Source organism: Chlamydotis macqueenii, chromosome 4 (assembly GCF_036417535.1).
Source record: "Chlamydotis macqueenii isolate bChlMac1 chromosome 4, bChlMac1.mat, whole genome shotgun sequence".
Classification (NCBI taxonomy): Eukaryota; Metazoa; Chordata; class Aves; order Otidiformes; family Otididae; genus Chlamydotis; species Chlamydotis macqueenii.
In genome coordinates, this window is record NC_141559.1 from 11,148,067 (window position 1) to 11,172,935 (window position 24,869).

A 24,869-nucleotide genomic window follows, 5' to 3' on the forward strand; every position below is an offset into this window, starting at 1 on the left:
TTGTTTGCCTTTGTCTTCGTGCATTGCAGTTCCATTTGGAGAAATATCTCCCAATTAAGAAGGACTTGATGTATTAGAAAAATACAGAATTAACAGGGACTTCTTGTTTAAATGAACTTGCTATTGTGGTGGCAAAAGGTGGGGTGGAGGCACTTTAACATAGGCATCGACTGCGTTTTGAGATTCCCTATGCTGTATGTGGCTTCTGGATGGTCTGGTGTAACACAGGACCTTAGATCTTTGAAGCTGAGGACCATATAGGGTACTTCAGGACATCTACAATGATAACAGATGTTTACATTTATGCATCTGAGTGCTCAGTGTTACGTGTATACAAGCGTATGCATATGGATGGTATGGGTAGGATCCCCACCTTGCACAGGTAACCGTATTACTAGCTAACTGATCTTGCAGCAGATCTCCAAGAGAGGCAGTTTTATTATTTGAATTTTAAAGGCTGGGAAAGCAAGGCCATGGTCTTTATGCAAGCCTGTAGCATAGTCAGAAATAAAACACACATTTAAGTACTGGCTCAGTGCTTCCATCACCCTCTCTGTTGCCATGTCTCCTGTGATACAGTTTGTGTGTTCAAGAGATGGACTTGAACATTCCAGCCCATAAGGATAATACCGCAGGATATTAGAAACTTGGTCATCTCTCCTGTATTTTATGATGCTGTCACATTATGCTAGAGAAATCTATTTAAAACAGAAGGTGCAGTGCGGACCATGACTAGCCCGAGGCTGGCAATCCGTAGCAGTGGATTATTTTTCTACCCTAGACAGGAAGGGACCACTAATCACCGAAGTAACTGTTCCTGTCTCTTGCCTATCACTCAGATAAATTATTCCACTCTTCTCTGTTCCTGCAAGAGATACATCTTCAGCAATAAACCAAATATTTTGAAGTTTATCTGAAGAACTACCAATCTATCTGACTCCACTGAGCCTATATGAAGAATGTAATTGAGACTGTATCCTCACTTGTACACTCTTGCACTTGCTTTGGTAAAAATACCTAAAACCAAGGATGCAAGAACAGGGCAAGGTCTTTAATTCAATTGGAACACATTTATGTCTAGAGAAAACCATTTTTAAGAGTTGGACTTCTGCAAAATAACTTTCAAAGGTGTATGTTTGTTCACTTCAATTTTCTTATGTGGGGTTTGTTTTGGTTTTGGTTTTTTTTTTTTAATGGGTAGAATATGAAATTCCACATAGTGAACTGTAGCCAGTGATATGTTTTGAAAGCTAGGACCTTTGTCACTGGTTTTAAATGCTTCTGTGCTTACAAACCTACGCAGATTTACTGTACCTACAATGCCTTCTTTATAAAAATGTATATGAATAGACGCGTATTTAGAAATGACTGCAATTATACAAAATTTTATTTGTGAGCCTTGATGTTGAACATTGTAATGGAAGATCTGTGATCTGCATTCACTTTGCATGAACACAGTGACTACAGATGGCACAAGCCGTTGATGAATAGGTCTCTTATTTTCTGATACTACAAAACACAGCCAGATGCTGTATGTAAATGTGAAGAGAAAACACAGTAGAAAAAAACCTGAGTAGTCCTGTATAGTGTGAAGTAGAATGAATGTGAAGTTGATGCATAGGTGTATTTGTGTCTTGGAATATGTATTTTCACCTTTTAAAGTGAAAATTGGTACCACTAAAAAGATTTAATCTAGTTATTGTGGTTATTAAGATTTAACGCTTAATCTAGTGTTAAAAATCTATTTTAACACTAGATTTGTTAAAAATGATATGAAATGTCAGATGCCTAAAATACAAAGGTGTGGAAAAGCACCCGAAGTGCCTTTTTTTCAGAAGGTTTCCTGTGATTTACCTTGACACAGTACTTTAGTCTGAGTGTCAGATAGCACTTAATAATTTCTACTGCTATTAAGCGCCATACTGAAGCTTTTCCACATTTAGTAACACCTCAATATCAGTTTGTCTCTTGTTAAGTGCTTTACAGCGGAAAAAATTGGGTGAGAATAAGCCACCTCTTCAGGAATAAGGAAAAGTGAAGGGGGGGGAGTAAATCCCCAGCTGAAGCGAAATAGCCAGAAAGGAGAGGGGCAGAGTTTCTGCCAGAAGCCCTGTGTTGAAAAATTACTTTAATGAGTGAGTGAGTGACTCTGAAGGCAGAGCTTGATGCTCTTCTCTGATTTCATGTGATGAGCATCCAAAATCGCTTAGAAAGAAGCATGTTCGCTGTGATAGGTGAGACTTCCATTCTGGTCCATGGCAGCTGGACCAAACCTCTGACACACAAGCCACAGGGCCATAGATATTCCAGACACAGCTCAGACATACTTGAGTGAAAACAACTCACTAATTTTCAGTAGGAAAAGGAGATGAATAATTGTATGCTTTCTTGAGGGCTTTTATGTAAAAAATGTCTATCAGGAAAAATAACAGTTATTGTATTACAGGCTTTCTGTTTCTGGAAAGAAAAAAAAAAAATAGAAAGCAGTTGTAGATGTAGAGTACAGCCAAATTTAAGCTTTTTCCAGTCAGAAAGTCAGAGAGTTGCCATGGTCTGAGGTGGAATAAAATAGGATCCTTGTGTCATTGGCAATCTTACCAAAACAAAAAAAAATCCCTGCATACCAACAACTCTGTTTAATTTTTATCAGGAAGCAAATAGTCTTCCTAATAAAGAATTTTACTGTTGGCCATAGATGAAACAGAAGTGGAGATTAATTAATTAATTTAGCTTATTTTAAAACAGTTTAACATAATTGAAAGCCACACAATAGTTCTAGCATTGCTCTAGCTATTGGCAGAATCCAATGTGAAGTACTTGGGCAATGTTAACTTCCTAAAGCAAAGCTGACACATAGATTATAATTTAGATTTCTGATTTTCATTCAGAAAAACCTGATGGGCTGCAATTATGTTCTTTGTTTTCAGGTTATGTTGTATTTAGGATAATGTTAGAATAGGAATCATCTCCTTAGGAGCTGCGTACAGACAAGGCTGTCATAGGTTAAAAAAATGATTAGGGTTGTTATCCGGTTTCCACGCCCGTACCTGGATCATACTGACCTTCACCTGGATCAAAGGAGAGTGGCAATCTCTGTATCACTTGGGTGATTCAGGGGACCAACATGAGCCAAATGTGGCTCTCCTGGCACCCTCCTCTCTTGAGGAGAGTCGTAAGGGTGTCCTTTGAGCCTTCAAATGTGAGAGAAACAAGAGGGACTTCAGAGATGATTTAGATGTACAGTTTTATGTCTACGGGTGAAAAAGTTTCCAGAGAATGTTGGAGAAAAATAGTTGTTGTCCCTCTTTTTCTCACCTTCTTTTATAAAAAGAGAAATACAGGAATTTTCACCCACCTAGAAATACAATAGTTTCGATTTTACAGTAACTTTTTTTTTTCCTCTCCAATGACAAATCTGTTACTCATCGTAATGATTCCTACTTGGTCACAGACTCCTTTTACTCCTGCTTCAGCTCTAACAAGTCAGCCTGCACAGGGCTGGTTTTCCCTTCATACGTCAGAGGCAGAAACTCAGAGAATGAATAATCTGCTTCCACAAAGCAATCACCTTTAGTCACCTGCATCCCACCACCCTGACGTGCAGTAGGCAGGCACCAAGCTTTGCGCGGGATTGCTCTGAAGGAATCTGCAATTCAATTAAAAAAAAATTACAGTAAATGGCGTAATATAACAGCAAGAAGTTTAAAGAGGAATAAGCATTGGACTTGGCCCCCTAGGGTTCTGTTTTGGGTTTGTTTGGGTGTTTTGTTTTGTTTTGTTTTTTTTTTCCCCCACAATTACTGATCACAAGGTGACTACTTTTGAAACACTGTAGTAAAAACAAACTCTACTAGTGACTACTTTGTTTTCTAAATCCCTTTGATTAAATTAAGCCTGTTTTAAAGGTCTGCCACCAATATGTAACAGGACTTGAGTATTTTTAGTGCTGAGGGTCAAGAAAACCTTTTACTTGATCCCACAGACATAATTGTTCCCAGAGAAGATATGGAAGTCTCCTTTTGGTTTTGAGGCGAAGTACCTTAAGGTAAAATTGCCTTCCATCCTCTGGAAAGCAATGCAATGTGGTTGGTTTATGAAGAATAAAGTGAACTCATGACCACAGAAGTGAGTGGAACATCTCCTATAAGATCTGATGGCAATGTACAGCTCTCCGGTGAGAGGTTGTGCTTCAGGCAGAATTTCCATCACATTTGCAGCATGCAGTCTGAATTGCTACCATACAAAAAGAGGACAACAGCAGTTGTGAGTTATCACATGAAAATGGTCAATACCAGTAAATTTTACTGTCTACTGTCAAAAAAGGAACTTGGATGCTCTGTTGGGGACCTGATTTCACTCCAGGAGATCAGTCGACTCTTTATTTGAAATAAAAGGACATTGCTTGAAAAGTGCCTGAGGCATCACAGACTTCCAAGGGAGAATGGAAAACACTGTTCCATGTTCAGTGCGTGCAGTTGCTCTCAGGCTATAAAGTATAAAGAGAGGGGAAAAAAATATAGAATTCCACCATATTCAGTAAGTTCAGCAGGTATTAGGAAATATATTCCACGCATGTTGCTACACTACATCTGGGGTCAAATGTGCTGTAGGTGTGACTTCTAGATCAGAAACCCAAACTGCAAGCCCTTCTCATCAGTCAACAGTAACGGTTAACAAAGAAAAGAAATCTAGGATTAACATTTTTTAATAAATTGATATTGATGGTATTATAATGCCTTTTGTAAACTAGGCTGCTTCTGGAACACAGCTTTCAGCTCTGTTTATTTTATTTCAAAAAAGACTATAGGGAAGATAGGAGGGGGTCAGAGATTAGCAATAAGAATGCTTAGAGAAGTGGAAAAACTACCATATGAAGTAAGATTGAAAAGACAGGAGCGGTTTACTTCAGAATAGAGATGAACAAGATGGGACATAAAAAATAACCAAGTAAAAAAGACAGTGTGCAAAAATGAGTTTATAGAGAAGCTAGTGCAGGCTTTCTGCTTAGCTTCTGACATAATATTGGAGGAAGGCAGTATTCAGAGAAATGGAAAGACAGCAAATCTGAAATTGACAGAAGGAATTATTTTTTCAGCCAACAATAAGCGAACAAAAGTCATTGCCACAATATATTATTGGAGTCAAGAGCTCAGTCGGATTAGAAAAGGAAATGGATGTTTGTATAGATTATAACAACAGCCAGAGTTACTAGGTTTTGAAAATAATCAGGGATTTAGAAATGATATAATTTCTCATGCTTCAAGGCAAAAGACTATGATAGGAGCTAGGAATATATATATCTATATCTTTATTTATTTTTTTTTTTATGGGCAGCACAGCTTTTAACTGTACACTGTGAGGGTTCTTGAATTTTCCCCTGAAGCACCAGAGGCCGGCTGTTGGGAGGCAGGTGGTTGGAAGGACCTCTCCTGTTTCCTAAGAACAGTTTTCATGTTCAGTTTCAAAAGAGTATTTTGAAAAATATTTGTCCTGCTCTCTGAACTACTTTTCTGGAATCCTCAAAATATTTTTATTCTTTTGTAGGCCCAGGGCCAACTTACAAGAGTTTTATTTATACATATATATATATATATATATACACACACACACATATGTATACACACACACACATATTTATTTTTTTAATATATATGAGCTGGGAAGCTGTACAGCCCAGCACATAACTATGCTTATAACCTAGCTGAAGCAGAAACAGATATGGATGTAACAGCATACCCCAAAAATGGTTGCGATGGGTATCAAATATATAAGAAAACTGTAAGGTCAAGTGGCAAAACATCAAAGCAATGTGCTGGAATGTGTTTTGGTTTTACGATTCTGTGTCTCATGTGTTAACCAGATAAACAGGTGCATTGTTCCTTATTATCTCCTAATGCTGTGATGTTTTGATGCTTGCCACATTGTCCTGAAAGGAAGATGCTTGTGTAAAAATTCTGGTTTTCCACTATGCGTGTCTTTGCAACTACAAAGTCCCAGAGTGCCAGCAGAGATGGAAGTGATACATACCAATAAAAATGTGTGCCACTCAAAGTCATTATTTAAAAACAACAAAAAAAGTCCCCCCAAAATACTCCTGACTTGAAAAAAATAGATTTTATTCTGCGTTATGCATTTTTTTTCCCTACTAAATCTGTGGACTCAGGTTTTTTTATGACTTAAGATAACTTGGTCAACAAGAAAATGAAGAGATTTGAAGGCAAAAGTTACATGGAACACGTTTATAAAAATACAGTAGCATTTATAGTTTAGCTTCCTATGAAAGTTATATACTGAAGGGATACATCTATGGCTATATGTATGTATGAGTGAATTTATAATGTTTGAACAACGTAAAACTGGAATTCCTTTGTTTTTCACAGCTATTCTGCAGAATACAATCTTATGCAGGATTTTGTTTATGCTGGAATTTGTAGAACAAATTTCTTCTCTCAAAAAGGGATTCCATGAAGGAATCAAAATAACAGTGTCGTTCAATGGATTAAATAAAAAATCAGAATATCAAAACTACTGAATTTGGTAACCTAGACATTCCCTTAGTATTCTCCTGATTATTTTGTTCGCTTACAAGATTAGAAGCAATGCCTGATTTACCCTTTAATCTTCATGAAAGCGCTCTCTGAGGACTAGCTTTTAAGTCAAAATCTCTTTTCTCAAATTCCCTGCTTTATTTCCGGGGTCTTATGATAAGGTGGAAGCAAACAGCTCGCTAACTAAACAAAATCTGCCTTTGATCTTGCTTCGTCCAGATACGTCCCTTCTCGATCCTTATAGAAAAGCCATTATGCGCTAAGTCTCTATTCCTACAATGTAATCTTCACTGATTTGGGACTAATTAGTGCTTTAAATTAAGGTTCTGCATACTGTCTTTAATAGCAGTAGTTACTGAGCCACCTATTAGGAAGAAGCTTAACCTAGCAGATAAGTGGTGAAAATTTCATTAGTGATATAGCTAGCTAGCTGATTTTCATTAACAATGGGAAAAAGACTTTTGTCTTACCATACCAGTTAGTGCATCACCGGTACTAATTTTTCATCTTAATTAAAACACAGCACTGTTTACTGGGAAATACTTTAAGTCATCAGAGAACCTGCTTCTTCACTGTAGAGACTGGTGTACTTTGCGTGTTCACTGGGGCTTACTTTCACGAGGCAGCTACTCTGAAGGTTTTAGGTGTATTTGGTAATGCTGTATATATTTCAAATCAAAAGCTTTTGTTTGAGAGCTAAATTGCTGAAATATGTGAAGGTACTCCTCTCAGGAAACCTGATTTCTGATGAGCAGAGCCCCTAGTTATTGTATTTCCTCTTAGAATTCCCCAAAGGATGTTTTATTCTTACCCCACTTTGCTCCGGATGGGACGCTGAAAGTTCTTAAGGTTAGAAATACTTCAACATAAAAGCAGTAAAGTCAAATTAAAAATGACATTTCTGAGTATAACAGCTTGTGTGAAAGAGGGACACATTGCAAGAAGAAAAATAGAGGAAAGATAGCCATTTATATTTTGTGTTGTTATTGAAAGTTAAAAATGATGTGAACAATACAGATTTTATTCTGCTAATAATCATGCAAAATTTAGGAGCATGCAGCATGTACACATGTGGAGTTTTGATGACACCAGGAAGATAAACCCCTGGCTCAAGTGCTGAACCACCTAGAACATAGAAACTGCCCATGCTAGCGGGATGCTTTTGTGGTTCCATAATTTGAGATCTCATTGGTGGGCTTTTTTTTTTTTTCATTAAAAAAAACCAAAAACAACCCCGAAAAACCACCCCTCCAAATCTATTGTTTTACAATGTTACTGATCAGTTCATTCAAATACAGATCTGAGTACTGTGATGTATTTTTATTGTTAATATTTTATAGCCTATTATTTCCTAGCCTTTCTTATTACTAAAATTAACTGTAGTACTACTCCCCGCACCCTTTTGTCAGGAATTATCATTTTCGGCATGTTGTTCTGAAATTCCATTGTCAATCTATCCCTGATGGAAAATTATAAACAGTTAGCAGATGATTAGCAGCATGCTTAAGCATCACCTGCCTTCCCAGCTAATTAAATAGCTCGGTTCTGACCTGCTTTTCATTTGGTGAGAACAGCAGGGTGGCTTCAGAACAAAAAATAATGAACTTCAAACTATTGCATCTGAGCAGCATAGACGGCTAAAGCCGCTACTTGAGGTTGAAATTCAGCTATATTATGTCTGTGCATTTTTCTCAGGAAATAAAAAAAATATGAAAAATAAGCCCTAAATTAAGTCTGTTTTTTCTTAATAGTGGGCTTTTTTTGTGTGTGTGGGATTGTTTTTGTTTGTTCGGTGTGTTTGGTTTTTTTTTTTTTAAGAATTCCAAGTCCATGAGTTGTGATTTTTGGAATGGATATGCCACTAATTTTCAAGGATTAGCAGAGAAGGCAAGGGAAAGCAGCACTTCTTAGTTTAAAGATGAAAAATGCAACTGAACAAAGGGTTCATTAATATTGCCTATAGACACTACATGAAGAGAATACCCCTGAAAACAAGTTGTGCTAATGTGCATTAAAAAAACCAAAAATGTTTTGTAGCTTTTTAATAAGACCCCAATGTTCACTTTTCCCAGTGAACCAGTGAAAATTGGGAGTTACTCCTGGAGCAACTACTATGGCTCACTGGTACACAACAGGTGGTAAGTACGAAATAAATTGGGCTAACAGTCTTTGCGTCACAAGATGATTTATCTCATTTTGTTCCTGCTTTTAAATCACATAATGTATTTTTCTTGCTTACTGAGAGCACACACTATGCTATCCAGAGGTAAATTAGTTCAGTTCATTAGATGATAGAATCATTCAGATTTCTTGTAATTTTGTTGCTTGGGTCCTACTTGCTTAAGTGCTCTTTTGAAGCTTAATGCAGACACTTTGCCATTTTAATTACTAATATCTAAACATGCAGGATTTTCTCCCAGTAAATGCTTCTCTACTTAATAAAGAATGTAATTAATTTAGTAATAAGTAGACCTAGAAATGGAGGACAACTTTCTTTCTGTGATTGATAAAATCCCTTTTCCAGTCCTCAATCCACCTACATTTCTTATTTCCCACCATTGAACTGTCTGAAGTCTTTCAAGCTTCTCCATAATGCAGCATATGCTAGTGAGATCAGACAAAAGGAAAAATACTTTGGTAAAATATACTTTATATAGCAGTTGTTAATGCGTGAGCAAGACTGAGATAGCAAGATTACAAATAAGGCTAGGGAAGGTAATGATATTTCAGTGTTGATGCCACAGTAAAAATCATTAAATAATTTTTCTTAGCTGGAATTTGGGCTTAATAAGCACCCGTGTCAGTGGTAAAACCCACTCACGTGTCTAAGTTGTACTGGGATGGATGCAGAAATCTCCTCAGGCACCTGAGCAATCTCCCTCATTTAAACTTCATGAAACCCACTGTTGCCATGAAAAGGATCATTTTTGTCAAACCAGTATTTGGGGGGAACAAAAAAATATTTCATTGAAAAGCTCCTGTCTTTAGAACTCAATTAAAATTAAATATACTTAAGCCTCAGATGAAGTGGATGCTTTCACATATTTCACATCTAAAGCATCCAATGAACATCTAATTAATCCCCCGAACAGTTCTTCACTGTAGGTAAGAATTATTGTCCTTGTTTCACAAGTGGAGAAACAGGAATGGGGGGATTGCACGATTTATTCAAGGTCATGCTCAGAGTCTGTGTCGGAGCCCACAGCGCAAAGCCTGCTTTCGTAATCAGTTATCATCATCACAAGACCAGCTTCTCTTCATCACCACTCAAATGCTTGAAAAGTATGCTATGGAAAAATCTCTTTTTCTTAGCCTTTTCTTTTTTAAATTTCTGTACATAAGAAGTTAATGAATCTCTTGGATTATGTGGTTCCGTCGATGAGCTTTATAGAGGATTCAGAAGCTGTTTACAGCGCCTTGAGAGCTGTGCCCTGCCATGCCCTACCCATCGCTTCTGATGTGTTCTCCTTGGCCTAGAACCATGGTTGTTCCTAATTACTGGGGGTTTGGGAAAACAGGTTTTAAATTTTAAAACCCCTTTCAGTCAGCTTGGCCTTTAAAGCTAGTTAAGAAATGATAATTTTATAAACCAGTGTCTGAAAAACAGACCATATTTATGTATTTAAGTACAATCTGGCAGAAACAGGAAAAAAACACATTAGCCATGTACCTACGTTAATTGATTCTATAATTTAAAATACTGGGTGGATAATGAGGTTTGATTCTTCCTAGTGTTTGGTCTTGTAACGATTCCTAGAAACGCTGTTCTGGTTTGGTAGAATGAAGATGTGTATTTGACTGTGGTGAATTTTCCTGAGAGTATTTAGGGGGGGAAAAAAAAGAAGCTAACTTTAACATGTATTTCAGGCTTCATTTTATTCTTTGAAGGAAATTATTTATTTAATATCCTTTTAGTTCCACTGGATTCAAGTCTTACACAATTGACAACTTTGGAGCCTAATTAAGTTGCAGTCCGGGGCTATTTAAACTTGTCTTAATGTCTCTGATTACGTGGAACATATCTGTAGAGTAAAGCTTATTTCTGATTTAAAGGGTGTAATGGAACAAATAGGTATTATATAGTATTCCTCCTCAAGGTAAACTGGAATGGATAATTTAATTTCCAAGGCGACAAATTATCTTATCATGAGAGAACAGGCAATTTCTTCCCTGCAATAAACTAAGTAGGTACAGACAGCTCTAACCAGATGAAATCATTATCCTTTTTTAAGCAGAAGCGTTGAATAGAAGTAATTTTCTCAGCCTTAGTTTCACAGTAGAAAGTAGCTCTTGTAAACACTGCACACTGTAGTCTTTGGTAACAGCAACAAGTTTAACTCTTTCCATGGGAAAAGATAAACAGGGCTATATTATATAAATGAGGAAAGGAAAAAAAATTATATATATATATAAGTGCATATATAAAGAGAGAGAAAAATGAAAAATCCAAATGCAAGGCAGAAATAGTCAAGAAGCAAAAGTAATATATTTGTTATCTATTCTGAATGTTCATAGAGATCAGAGTAAATTGTATGAATTCTACTGAAAATGGACAAAACTGATTTTTACAGAACTGCAGTGTATTACCAGGTTGTGTATTTACAGTTGAAGTGTAAAGATGGTATGCAGTCACATGTATCCCCATTAACCCTGCTTTGGTTCTTTGCACCTCACTTTATGGTAATAATGCATGTGCGCACATGTACACGTGTACGTAGATTCATAAGCTGCCTTGCTCTACTTGCTGCTTGGAACAAAAATCGAGACTTGCATAAGTCTGTGTATTTACATGGACTGGAATTCAAAAGGAAAATAAGGTTTCTCACATATTGAGAGAATGGGAATATTTTACGGAAATTTGGATGTGCTTTGGCCCATTTTTTGGTAAAAAGTGATTCATAGTTAGAAAATTAATTCAGAAGTAACTGAAGCACCTCTCCTGTGAGGCCAGGCTGAGAGAGTTGGGGCTGTTCAGCCTGGAGAAGAGAAGGTGGCCTTCCAGTACCTAAAGGGGGCCTATAGGAAAGACGGGGAGAAACTTCAGCAGGGCCTGTTGTGACAGGGCAAGGGGTAATGGTTTTAACATTGAAGGAGGTACATTTAGACTGGACATAAGGAAAAAAAAATAATTATTATGAGGGTGGTGGAACACAGGCACAGGTTGCCCAGAGAGGTGGTGGATGCCCCATCCCTGTAAACTTTCGAGGCCAGGCTGAATGAGGCTCCGAGCAACCTGATCTGGTTGGAGATGTCCCTCCTCCTTGCAGGGGGGTTGGACTAGATGGCCTTTAAAATATCCCTTCCAACCCTAACGATTATATAATTCTAAAGAAGAGAGCCCTGGACAATGTACCTGGGGAAACTCAAGCTTTCATCCTTATTTTTTAAGAAAGTGATCTAAATCTGAAGACTGATGTATCTCCCAGTCTCAATCTCTAACCCTACAAATGTTGTGTTCCTCTCTTGCACAGGAGTATAGCTTCCTCAGGGTGGATAAAGGCTTACTTCACCCCAGCTTCGTAAGTATCTCCCTGGATTTGGGGAAACAGGATCTGAGGTGAGGACAGTTTACAACAGATTCTTCACTTATATTAAAAAATGGAAAATGTCACTTCCTCTTTACAGAAATGTTGGGAGTTTTTTGAGCATGTTGACTATCTTGACAATATTATCTCCTTAGGTGTTGAAGTTGCTGCTTCATATTGAATTCTGTGGTCTTTATTAACTTACTGGTAGACATCCAAGAAATTAGCAGGTTTTCTACAAAGTGCTGTCAGAATTAGGTGCCCAGATCTGTTGGTTTAGACATGAAAGTTACCTCAGTGCTTTGTAGATCTGGATTTTCACCTATCTCCATTTTTTTCCAAGTGAGCTACTTGCTGCTAGAATGTTTTGTTTTTCCCTTCCTCTCTCCAAAAGGAAGTGGGAAACCAATGTAACAAGTGTCATGATCCTTCCTTGGTTTGCTACTGAGAGATGGGGGATTATCCCCATATTTGCGTAAAGTATTAATTCTGAGCGGTCTAAAACCCTCAGCAAATAGCGCTTGTCTCATCTAATCATTCTAAACTAGATCTTTCTGCTTAGGAGTGTGTTCATTATTTTTTTTATTACCAGAACAGAGTTTCAAAGTCCTTGGCTTTTTGAGATGCATTTAGTTATTTATATATTTTTCACCTATTCGAGTAAAACTGAAAAAAAAAAATAGTAGTGTTCTTGGGATTATGGGGCATTTCACATAATGTGCATGAAGTAGCATAACTAGCATTACAATCAACTGTTACGCATGTTAATTGCAAACAATAGATATGTGTGAATTAGTATTGCTCTAGTTTAAGTGTTTTTCTTAAAAAAGAAAAAGCATTTATTGTAATATTCGCCCCGCCCCCGTATGTCTCCAGGGTGCAAACAACATTAAAGCAAGAAACACTAAGACCAAAGCCAGGGATGTTCCTGTGTAGCCTGTGTATTGTGTTGATAAACCTTGACCACACTGTTCATGTTGAAGGCCACAGGTAATGGACCTGGGGCTGGAAGCTTGACATAATCTGATCCTATTCTTAATCTACACTTTGTCCCTGCAAAATTATTTGAAATGAGCTTATGTTAAAGACTTATTAAGAAAAACTGTTCTATTGGAGGCTTGAAGAGAAGGAGATTTCTTAGAAGCGGTGGTGTATGGTAGTGAGCATAAGAATAAGAAAACCTAAACAAGCAATACCCCAAGGACCTAATCTTAAGCTGATAGTTTAATTCTCAGTTGCATACGTGAGCACTCTAGCTAACAGGTCCAAGCAATTCAAAATCGTAATTTTTATACTGCACCGTCTCTAGATTTTAGCGACCCAGATAAACCTCTTTGCACTTTGAACCAAGTTGTGAGCATTTGTTGACCTCGTGTTGCCATCCCTGAAAGGTTCTCTGGATTTATATGATGAATGTAGCAATGTCTTTCTGAAAGCACTTTGGGATACCTTGAGTATGAAAGCCTTCTATATAAAGCCTCATTCTGTAGTCTGCCTTTCCTTATTTCTAACTCGAGCCGTCTCCCAAAAGAACCAGGACTTGTCATTTCCAAGCATAACTTTACATACTCTAAGTTTCAGGATTAAAAATAAAGCAGCCATGTTCAGTGGTCTCATGTAGATAGGTAAATACATTCTCTAAAGGAGGAAAAGAGAAATTTTATTCTTGATTAATAAAATTTTACTTTCGTAGCAAATTTTCTTTTTGACTGACGATATTGGTGTTCCCACTCTCCTTTTTTTTTTTTTTTCTTTTCTGATTCAAAAGGAAAGGTAAACAGTTTGTTAGAAAGCAATTCTGCCATATGGTCCAAATACATGATTTTTTTAAATCTAAAAGTCTTTACATTAGGGTAAGGCTTTTTACTGTGATCAGGGAGAAAAATGTGCTGCCTCAGGATTATGAGAAGATGGGGAATATCTACAAAATTACATTGCCACCTACTACTTCTGCCAAAAATCAAGTCCAACAGTATCCTTGCTGAGGGCTGTATTACTTTCCCCCCCTCAGAACTCTATTACTTGCCTCGATGTGTATTAGCTTTAAAGGGCAGATAGTTGCATAAAGCAAAGAGCTCTTTACAGCCTTTAGTACTTTTTTTTTTTCCTTTTTTTTTTTTTTTCCCCAGAACTGAAAATGCATTTTTCTTGTAGGTTCATGATAGGTTTGTTCCAGAAAGATGACAAATTGGTTTTGGATAGAGATTTATATGAAAATGCAAAAGTGCAGTGTAAAGCCAAAATGAGAGTAAGGGATTTTTCTGTCTTGTGTTCCTCCTAGCAGGAAATTGTGACATTGATTGGTGTAATACTGTGAGCATTCTGCATAAGTCTTTTTTTTTATCCCCTTTACTTTAAAAAAAAAAAAAGAAAAAGGTTATCAGAATCTTTATTACCCGCATGATGCAAAAATGCGTTGATGAATTGGCACGGCTAATCAAGAAGCAAAGCTGCTTCTACTCAAGTGACATGTCACATCCCGTATTTTAACTTTAATAATGTCTTGTTTCTTTCTTGTTATGGCTGACCAAAAAAAAAGTTCATTCCTACTGAAATTCCCATTACTTATTGTTCTAGGAGAGAATACTTGTACTTGAACCACTAACAGCAGCACTGTGTGGAGGTTGGCTTTATAGTACTTTGGACCAACAGCAAGGAAGACCAGTACTGGTCGCTACTGGTGATCCTTTTCACAGTAGGTCTTCATAGAATCATATAATGGTTTGGGTTGGAAGGGACCTTTAAAGGTCCTGTTGACCTTTAAAAGTTATCAACATTTTAATAATTTTGGCTGAAAAATGGCTGAGATCACTCAGTCAAACCAGCAAGTTAGGAAATGCAGAGATGCTTTGCCAACAATGCAGTTTGCAGGTGATTGAAGTACATGAGGTCACTCTTGAAAAATTTTATGATGATTCTAAGGCAAAAAAAAAAAGTGTCATTTCAGATATTTAAGTGGCTGATCAGACATTTTTGAAGTGCATGTTGTTTGAATGTTTGTTTTAAACCATTTTAAGAGCTGAAAAATATGACCTTTAAAAATACTGTGGGTGTATTTTTTGAGTTGAGTAAGCTTATTTTTATTTGAACAACCTGAGGAAATAGGGAAAGAAAGGATTGACCTGAAATGGCCCTTTTTTTTTGTTACCTTAATAAGGAACGGAGTAATTTCTGTTAACAATGAACTGTATTTCTGTTATTTATTTTGCTTTAAAAAATCGAATGATGTAGTTGTTACTGTGTTGTCAAGAACAGCTGGGAAAATCAGGTGCTATCCTTTCATCTGTCACAGATTCTCTGGGAAATGCTAAGCCAGGCGCGCACACAAAAGTTTTTTCCCTGTATTGAACACCTGATACCTGCGTGGGAGAACTGCTGAGCATTCACTTCAGCAGCTGGTGTCCAGGAGAGCTGTGCTTACGACCTGCCGATATAGAACGATAGCACGCACTGCAAGAACAGATTCTAGTTCACTTATTTTGGGCATCCCTAAATTAATTAGTGTTTTTTACCTCAATCTTTCAGATGCTTTTTGTTTTTAAAGTGATTGTAGTGATTAACGCTGGTGTCTGAGTTGTTACGCAGATGCCAGTTGGTTTAATCAAGACAGCCTGGTCAAAAGCCACAGGTATTTGATGGGAACGTGTTGAAGTGAAAGCCGACGTTGGAAGTGAGGCCTGCCTGGTCTTCTGCCAGCCCAGATATCGTCCAAGACACAACCTCAGTGGTCTCCTGAGTTCCCTGATGCCACATCCAGTGCAGAGCCTGGGGCTTGGCTTCCTGCCAGGCAGGCTGTCACCAAAATGAGCCACCTCTGGGTCCGCCCTGCTTGCACTTTGGGGTAGGGGAGAAGGCTTCTGGAGCTAACAGCTACCTCCTCAAGCTCTTCCAGAAGCCGAGTAAATGGTCCAGCTGTTTAAGTCTCTGAAGGGTTTGTGTGAGAATAGGATGCATCACGCAGTTCCACTGAAACTGAGATGGTATCCTGACTCGTTTAACAAACTGCATCCTCTGTTTCTGTATTTTCTTTCTCCCACCATTTGTTTGTGTTGAGAATGTCAAAGCTTGATCATCTTTTGAGGATTTTTTTTTTTCCTAGATATACAAACTTCCTACAGGACAGAAACTCCAGTTCCCTCATAGCATTAATAAAAGTTGTTGGAAGAAGCGCACATGTTAATATGATGAAGCAAATACTACAGAAATCAGGTCTTAGTTTTACTGTCCTCATATCTGTCGTAATGTAGGGTATCACAAACAATATTGAACAGAAAGCAAGAAAATGGAAGAGCTTTTCTTTGTGTGTGTACCACCCATCCACTGTGCCTATAGGAGAAGGCAAGCGAAGCCTGGACCTGAAACCACATACGTGTTTTAATGGAGAGGGGTAGATGTTTATGTGCAATTTTAATTCTGGTATTTCCTATCTTACCGCATATTGATTTTTTTTCATTAGTGAAAAGTTTAATGTATTTGTGTCTGTAATTGTGTTTAGAGTAAACACTTGCTAATGCCAGTATGTGGTGGGGGGCTCGGGGAGACAAGCTGTGCCCCTGTAATAGGTATGCAGAGTATCCAGCCTGGATAATTATCCGTCCACATAATGTAAGGTTAATAGTTATCATTTACTCGGTGAGGTTTCAATGAATTTTTAACAAAGGTCATCGCTGCTCAGTTCATCAAGGGGATTAGTCGTGTTCCCACCAAAAGGGTGAAGATCGTAAGTAGCTCTAACACTGATTACCAGGACCCTCAGGGCTTCGTTTATCTGCTTGACTTGATATGTTTCCTGTGAACAGTGCAACCTGAGACTTCCTTTTGAGTGAAATTTCTGACATCATCCATTTTGGTGGTCTTTATTAATTTATATTATTCCACTAATGAATTTTCACCAAGAGCAACTGAAATGTTCTAATTATTTCGCACCAGATTTTGATCATATTCTGCACCTGTGCAATTACCTCAGATTTACTCCTCTGTAATTGAGATCATAATTTGACCCAATATGTTAATGACTTTAAAGTAATATAGAAAATGATGAAACCATATAATGAATATTCTTCAAATGGGGTCACCTACTTGCTCATGTGCTCAGACAAAAAGGTGTCTGATTTGTTTGATATAGGTCACCTAAGGAATGTCCATGGATGCAGGCCAACTGCAGGGTCCCTAACTGCTGTCAGAAAGGATGCTTCATAGAGAGATAACATATGAAAGAGAGGAATAAGCAGGTTCTTGTTGGCAACAACGCAATCAAAATTCAACCTGGAGTAGCATTTTGGCAGCTGGAATTTATTTCAAACAGAATAAGGCTGCTGGATCCCACCAGTTCAACATCAATGACAGCAATGGCAAAAAGCAGGAGAGATTGCCGTGGGGGGCGAGCGGACATGAAACACAGACGTTCTTGAGATGTACAGGTACTGACATACCTGCTATCTGTTCCAGGTATTAAAAATGATCCATTTCTAGTGGGTAATCGTAACCGTCAGTGACAGCAGCACAGTTCGCAGGTATATTCTGTAACCTGCCTGCTGCAGCAAAGGCTGCTGTGGGTTTTAACTCGCTAACAGAGTGCTGCTGCGCTGAGAGACACCGGCCTTGGACCAGTGGTATGCCACTTTGTTCCACCTGCAGAGAGGTGAAATAAGTTTTTGAGTTCTGGTCCCTGCACTCTGGATTATTTCTTTTTTTTTTTTTTTTTTTCCAATGACAGTTCAATGTAAAAATATAAAACTACTCTGGGAAGGAAGAGGCAGAATTTAAGAACTTCCCTTTCTATCTGAATAACCCAGCGTTACCTGTAGTTATGTTCCTTTTTGCTGTTCTTCTTTTGCATCAGGAATATTGCACTCAAGGGAAGAGAACCTCTGTTTTCAGCTCAATAAACTTGTTCTAACTCCTACTAAACTGGAAAAAAATGAGATTAGAGGTGATCTTTGGAGGAGTACAGGTGTCGCATCTGCTGCCTTCTGTGTAGAATCCAATACTTAAAACCTTTGCCACTTGAGGAGCTGTGAGGGACTTTGGTTCAAGAAAGCTTCACCTCAGTACACGCAGAGATACTGAAGCTGTGATGTACGTGATTACCTGCTTTCTATTGAAGTAATTTGTCACATTCTTGGTAAACAGGACAATAGTAATGAATTTTATGTGAAAAAAAAAAAGTACCTACTCAGTTTAGGTATCTATGTAGTTAAGTATATTAATTAAGGAGGAAGGATTTGCTGTGGAAATTTGGACTTCAGCTCCAGCCACCAAGTCCCGCTCTTGGCATCAAATGCTGTTTCAATTCTGCTGTGACCTGCCAAGAGTCACACAGGAAGAAAACCTTTTTCTGAACTGAGAAGTGTATTTGGGATTTCTGTAGCTCCTGATCCAGAACTTTGCCAAAGAGAAATGCCTCTTGATGCCCTAGAGAAAGCAGAATTGTTGTGTTTTCTTGTTTTTTTTCTATTTCCTCACTCACCCTTTTTTGGTTTTTTTTGTTTGTTTGTTTGTTTGAGTTTTTTGTTGTTGGTTTTTTTTGTTTGGTTTTTTTTTTTTTTTTTTTTGGAAGGCATCCAGTAACTTTAAATCCTCCGGTTCAATTGATTGCAAACTAGAAAACTGAATAAAGAAAGGGCATGTTGGCCAATCTTTGCAAAGATTAGTGCTGAATCTCTGCTAGACCCACAGGATTATTTCCCAAGACAGGAGTAGTTAGGGTGATCTATTCTCTGGAAGAACTGGGCTTGTCCCTTAACCGTAACAATTTAATGAAGTCAGAAAGGAGTCTGAGGTGTTTCGCCGTTACCCTTACTGAGCTGATGAGACTGGGCCATTTCCTTCATCTCGCTTACCTCTCTCATTCCTCTTCTCGTATGTGCGGCTCTGTGGTTAAATTGCAGGTTTGGGAGTCTGACAATTTGTGTTGTATTCCCAGTTCTGCCACAAAGTATGGCTTAGCTCACAGAAGGTTTTTCGTATAAATACATGAACATTACAATGTGTGAAGTTGCATACCTAATTTGTGCACATAAACATAACAGTGACCGTACACGTAAATGGGATATTTGCAGATGCAAATAGCTACTTATGCATACAACAGGCCAGCAGAAAGAGACAGTTGTTGTAATTATACTCACAAACTATATGAACGAATGAACAGGCACGTTACGAAAAGCAGACTGCTGGCTACACTCTTCATTTATACCATTTTTAAGACCAGAAGAATATTATTAATTTTCCTATCCATGATGAGGCATGGCTTATTACCATTTGTAATGAGCTTTAAGAATATTACATGGGAGGTGCTAAAGATCAGTAATTTTTTATCTGTGCCTGGAAGGTTAATTTATTTCACAGATTCCTCCCTTTGGATGATCTTGAACATTTACTCATTCTTGCTCAGTTCACGCTTGCAGGACTGGTGAACCTGGGTCTATGCGAGGTGTTTTTACCTAGTCTCAAAAAGGAAAAACAAGAGCGTGAAGATAAAATGAAGTTACTCTTTTGAAACTTTCCCCAAGCCGTGCCGCACTCCAGCAGGCAGGATGCTTCGTGTGGAGACCATTTGTTTGTTTTGTGAAGTCGCTGCCATCCCTCAGGCGCTTCACGTACAGCCTGGTCGGCGTGATAAAAACAGCAACAGGGGAGACAGTGATGGTGAAGGCAGGGTGTCAGGGAGAGCTCTTTAAAGTTGATGTTCAGGTGGCTGAAAAAAAGGGAACATCCTGCTTTGGGTTTTTCTTTCAGGGGAGAACTGAAACCAGAGCATCCTGCCTAGGAAACCGCAAAGCACTGCCGAACACTAAGTCCAGCTAATAGCCCGTGCGAGACCTGCGCACCCGCAGAGGGTGTCCATCCAGGGGATTTAAACTGCCTATTTGCCAAGTCTGGTGTTCTAAATCAGTATGATTTGCGAGGCACAGCTTCCAGAATATCATTCCTTCTCTCAGATAGCCCGTGTACTGCTGTGCTCTAGCAGAGACGGTGATTGAGAATCGGCTGTGGCTCGGTTGTTTCCACCCAGCTCGTTTCTTTCGATAGCTGCAATGGAAAGCTAAATATCTTTTTATCAAATATTCATTCGATAAGGTCAAATTACAAGAAAATGTAAAAACAATTATCTAGGAGAAAATAGGGTAGCTGAAACATAAGTATTTGTTTAATATCATGAATTTTAAATTATGTTTTTTCAGTTTTTTTCTGATTAGGGCTGTATTTCAGGACAGGTGGCCTTCCAATACACCCTGTGTATCTGGCCTGCTTACTGCTCAAGACTAGAGGACATTGTAAGTTTCTGAGCAACTCTCGTTGTGGAAATGGTGCGACAGAGGGATACATGCTTGGATATTTTCCTCAGAGAAGCTGGGATTCATCCAGGTTGTAACAACCAGAGCAGATTTTCCCTGGGTACCTTAAGACAGACATAGCTGTAATGATTTCTTTAATTACTAAAGCTAACAGTACTTCAATTTACATGGAATGATTTGGAAACTTTCTGAAGATGTGTCTTTGGTTTGGATTTGAAAGTTTTTTAGCTCAAACTGTTCAAGTGGTAATAGTTCATTTTTTTCCTAATCATTTTAGTTCAAGATGTAGGCTTTCTAAACTAAGAAATAACTATTTGAAAGCTGGACAAGATATATTATCCAGTTCCTTAAACTCTTCTTTAAAGGAAAAATAACCTGAAAGGTAGTACAATAATAAATCTTTCATATGTGCAAAAATCCCCAGGCTCTTTATTTGTAGTCCAGAAGTTGATCTTTATGTGGATTTTCTTTTAGTATTTAACATTTTAAAAAATTAATTATTTTTTGCAAGAAGATAGCTAATATACTGTATTTGCTGTAATATGAAGTATTTCAGTTGCATTGAAGTAATTGAAAAAACTATTATAATAGTTCAAAGGATCTTAAATTCTGTTATGGGAATGTTTTGAAAGTATTGGGTTTGTATCTACTTTGAATTCTTCTTTGTTTTTTTTTTCTTAGTTTTACACTATCTCTGTGAGTGAACCTCTGCTGTTTGCACTAAATATGCAGATGCAGTCTTATTATTTTAATTTCACAAACAGAATACTGTTTCATCTGATAAAATTGGGCAGTATTACTGGGACCAAGGCACTTGAATCCTCATATTAATTTGAACGGAGACACTAATAAGTGTTCACTATAAATAGCATGAGAGGCAAAAATGTTCAAAAAAAATTCATAAAGATATAGCTGAAGCAAGTAATAGGAACATGGTTCCTCAGTTAATCTCCAGAGAACAGCTCTTTCATTTAACTTTGGAATATTCTGATGAATTTAAAATTGTGTATAACCGTATCTCCACAAAATGCATCCTACTCATTGATGCTAATGGAGTCATTTAGAAGTCTGAGAATCTGAGCTTTATCTGATAACTTTATAAACTTAGTTTGACTTGAGGTTTGTGACTCATGTTAGAAGTTGGACAGCTACTAAAAATAAATTTGTAATTCTGTGGCAGCAAATCTTCAGAAACTTTGGAGATTCAGATAAGCTGTGCACTGGCTCTCAACTCATCTGAACTGTAGTGAATCTTACTGGTCTGGAAATATCTATGGAAATCTGAGAAAGTTAAGGAACTGTCTCTGATATTGAGAGCACAGAAGATGGAGGAAAGTCTGCAGTCAGTCCTGCCACTGACTTACTGAATGACTTTGGGTAAGTGTCCAGAGGCTCAGGTTAAATCTGAGCAGAAATTAATTATCTTTCACTGTCACCTTTTTTTTTCTTTTGCAAACTAATGGAAACCAGTGTTTTCACCAGAGAATTTGCATAAATGTACCCCAAACTGCCATCTTGGTGGTAGGACTGAGAAAGTCAGTGTGTATTTTATTTTGGAGGTTAAAAGTCTCAAACCGATATCTGTCTGTTGTGGTTTAGCCCTGGTCACCACACAGTTTCTTGCTTACCCTCTCCTTCCCCAGTGGGATGGGGGAGAGAATTTGGGAAGAAAGGAAAACTCGTGGGTTGAGATGAAGGCAGTTTACTAGAATAGCAAAGGAAAATTACAATAATAATAAAATATAAGGATATTAAATTATACAAAATGAACAATGCATGATTTTTCACCACCTGATGTCCCAATGACCAATACAGCCCGTCCCGAGCAGCGATCAGGGAAACGAAACCAAGCAGCAAGCAAAGGAGCAAGAGAGAGAGATGCCCCCCACCCAGGCACCCCCCAGTTATATACTAGGCTTGACATTTATGACATGGAATACTCTCTTTGGCCACTTTGGGTCAATTATTCTGTCTGTCTTTCTCCCAGCTTCCTGCACCTGCACATTAGCGAGACCTGGAGAGACAGACAGTGTCCTTGGTCTCACTAGCAACAACTCACAACATGAGGGTGTTTATCAACATTCTTCACATCCAAAATCCAAAACACATTGGCTACTGAGGGGAAAATTAACTCCATCTCTGCCCAAACCAGGACACTATCATACGGTTCTGCATAGTAAGTCGTCAGTATTCAAAAGGCTTCTGATGCTTACTGCCGTGATAATGGTAGGATCAGCAAGAGCAGGTTAGAATGATTTGGAGAACCACCTTTGTCCTGTATTTATTTAAGATTTAATTATAGTTTAATCAGTCACCGAAGAATTGTTTAAAAAAAAACAACCACAAAACAAAAAAAAAAAAACCCAAACACCATAACTGGATTTTTTTTTTTTTTAACATCTTCCTATAGATTCAGTTTAGGATTCCTCTTGAGCATGCACGTCTTTAGGCTCCAAGGACCAGTGTATGTCTGGCCCAAACTGAAATGGAAAAGAAAAATAACGTTATTATTTGTATATGGACCTTTTGTAGCCATATATGTTTATTGGAGTATTTGGTAATGAAGACAGTAAGTAGGTAATATGTATCAAATAGTTTCTTTCTGAGAACTATTTGGTTTTAAGATTTATGTTTCATTAGGAATTAGGAAAAATCTGAGTACAAGCAAAAAATTAACAGGAGGATATGAATCCAGGAGAAATTGAATGACAGAAAGGATTCTGAGATTTTCTAAATTATGTTTATTTTGCACAAATAATAAATAAACCAAAACTGTGGATCCTAAACCCGCTAACTGTACCCTGTGAAATTCATACGCAACTCTCAGTTGTACAGCTTGAGAAAATCTCTAGCACAAATACAAAAGTCTTGTTTATATAATTTTGTGAGGTGATGCAATTAAGGTGAAGTGTACTTAGTATAAAGATTACAAATATGCTTCTCTGTGTACATGACACTTTTAAAGGACTGTAACAAGATGGCTTAAGTAGCAGACACGGCACCTCTTTGTCTGTATTGCAGCAGTAATTGGCTTAAGAGGCAGACGACGTTAGTGAACATTTGTCTGCGCTCCTTGGAAAATGTCTCCAGTCCTGGCGAATGTATTTGCTCCGCAATTCATTTTGTGGGTATTAGGCACAGTGCCATTTGCCTACCAAACCATGATCTCCTTAAGCAGATTATGGTTTATTGCTCCAAACACCAGCATCCGAAGGGGAAGGAACATTTCTGTGACATCACCCCAGCAGGTAGTGACATTTTGAATGCTTGATGACATTTCCTCTTGTAAATAGACAAGGGAAGTCGGTAGGTGCAGCATTGCTTTACCTTTTGTGAAATGTCACTGCGCTGAGGAAAGCGAAAGAACTCCTGTATGTTATTTTATTGTTCCTGGAAAACAGAAGGAAATTACACCAAAAGGCTCATAGTACCCTGTGTATTTCTTACATTATTTGCCAAGGTTGCTCTCAAGAAATACCAATGAACTTCAGCTGCATGCATTCTTAGTTTTTCTAATAAATAGCTCTCTTACTGAAATTCATGCCTCTTCACACTTCTAATGCTCCTGCCTTTAGCTCATAGAAAACATGTCTTTTACATCCTGGCCATCCTTTCCTTATCTCTCTTTTTTTTTTTTTTTTTTTTTTTTGCTTTCTAGCATCCAAATGGATATGTTGCTGATCATTAGGATTCTGCTTTCAATTTCCATCCCTGCTCTTTTATTATCATTTGAGTCTCCTGACTCTCACTTGTCTTCAGTCATCTTGCACCCTGATATTCACCGAGAAGAGTAATGTCACTGTGGTGCTCTGCCTTAGCGCTTTTTCCTCTACTGGAGACATCCTGGGACTTCTGGGATTACGGATCACAGAAAAGGGAATGCAATTATTCTGAGTATAGTCATCCACAAGAGAAAACATGTATGATCTGCAGTGTTACCTTTTTCTCTGGAAAGCTGACCCCATATAGATCTGTGAATCCCACAGAAATTTGAGTGTAATGTAAAAACATTTCAGGAATAGTTTGGTGCAGTATTTTGTTCCTAAAATACTTCTCCTGAATGCCATCTATCTTTCCAGTCTGAGCTCTAACCAGCTGGTTTTCATCCAGCTCTCTGTTTCTGCCAGCTATTGAGAGCAGTTGGCACCATCTCTGTCTATCTCCTACGAAAAAGCAGCACAGAAAAAGATATAATCAGTATGTTAATAGTAATATTTATAGCCCAGGCTCATTAGATGATCATTCCCAGTAGTTTTGTATCAAAACTGAACTGAACCCATGGACTATTCTGACCTCACAGGACCTTTTGTATCTGGTTATTTAAGAAATACTTAACAGATTTTTTCTTTTAAGGTCAGTCTAAAGATTAGCCTAATGCTAAGATGAAATATTCTGTATTTGCTATATCAACATCCATTTGGATGGGAGACCAGCACAGCACGGCAGCCAGGCCAGCGCTCCCCACCCAGAGGGCTCTGATGGCTCGTCCACCACCCTTT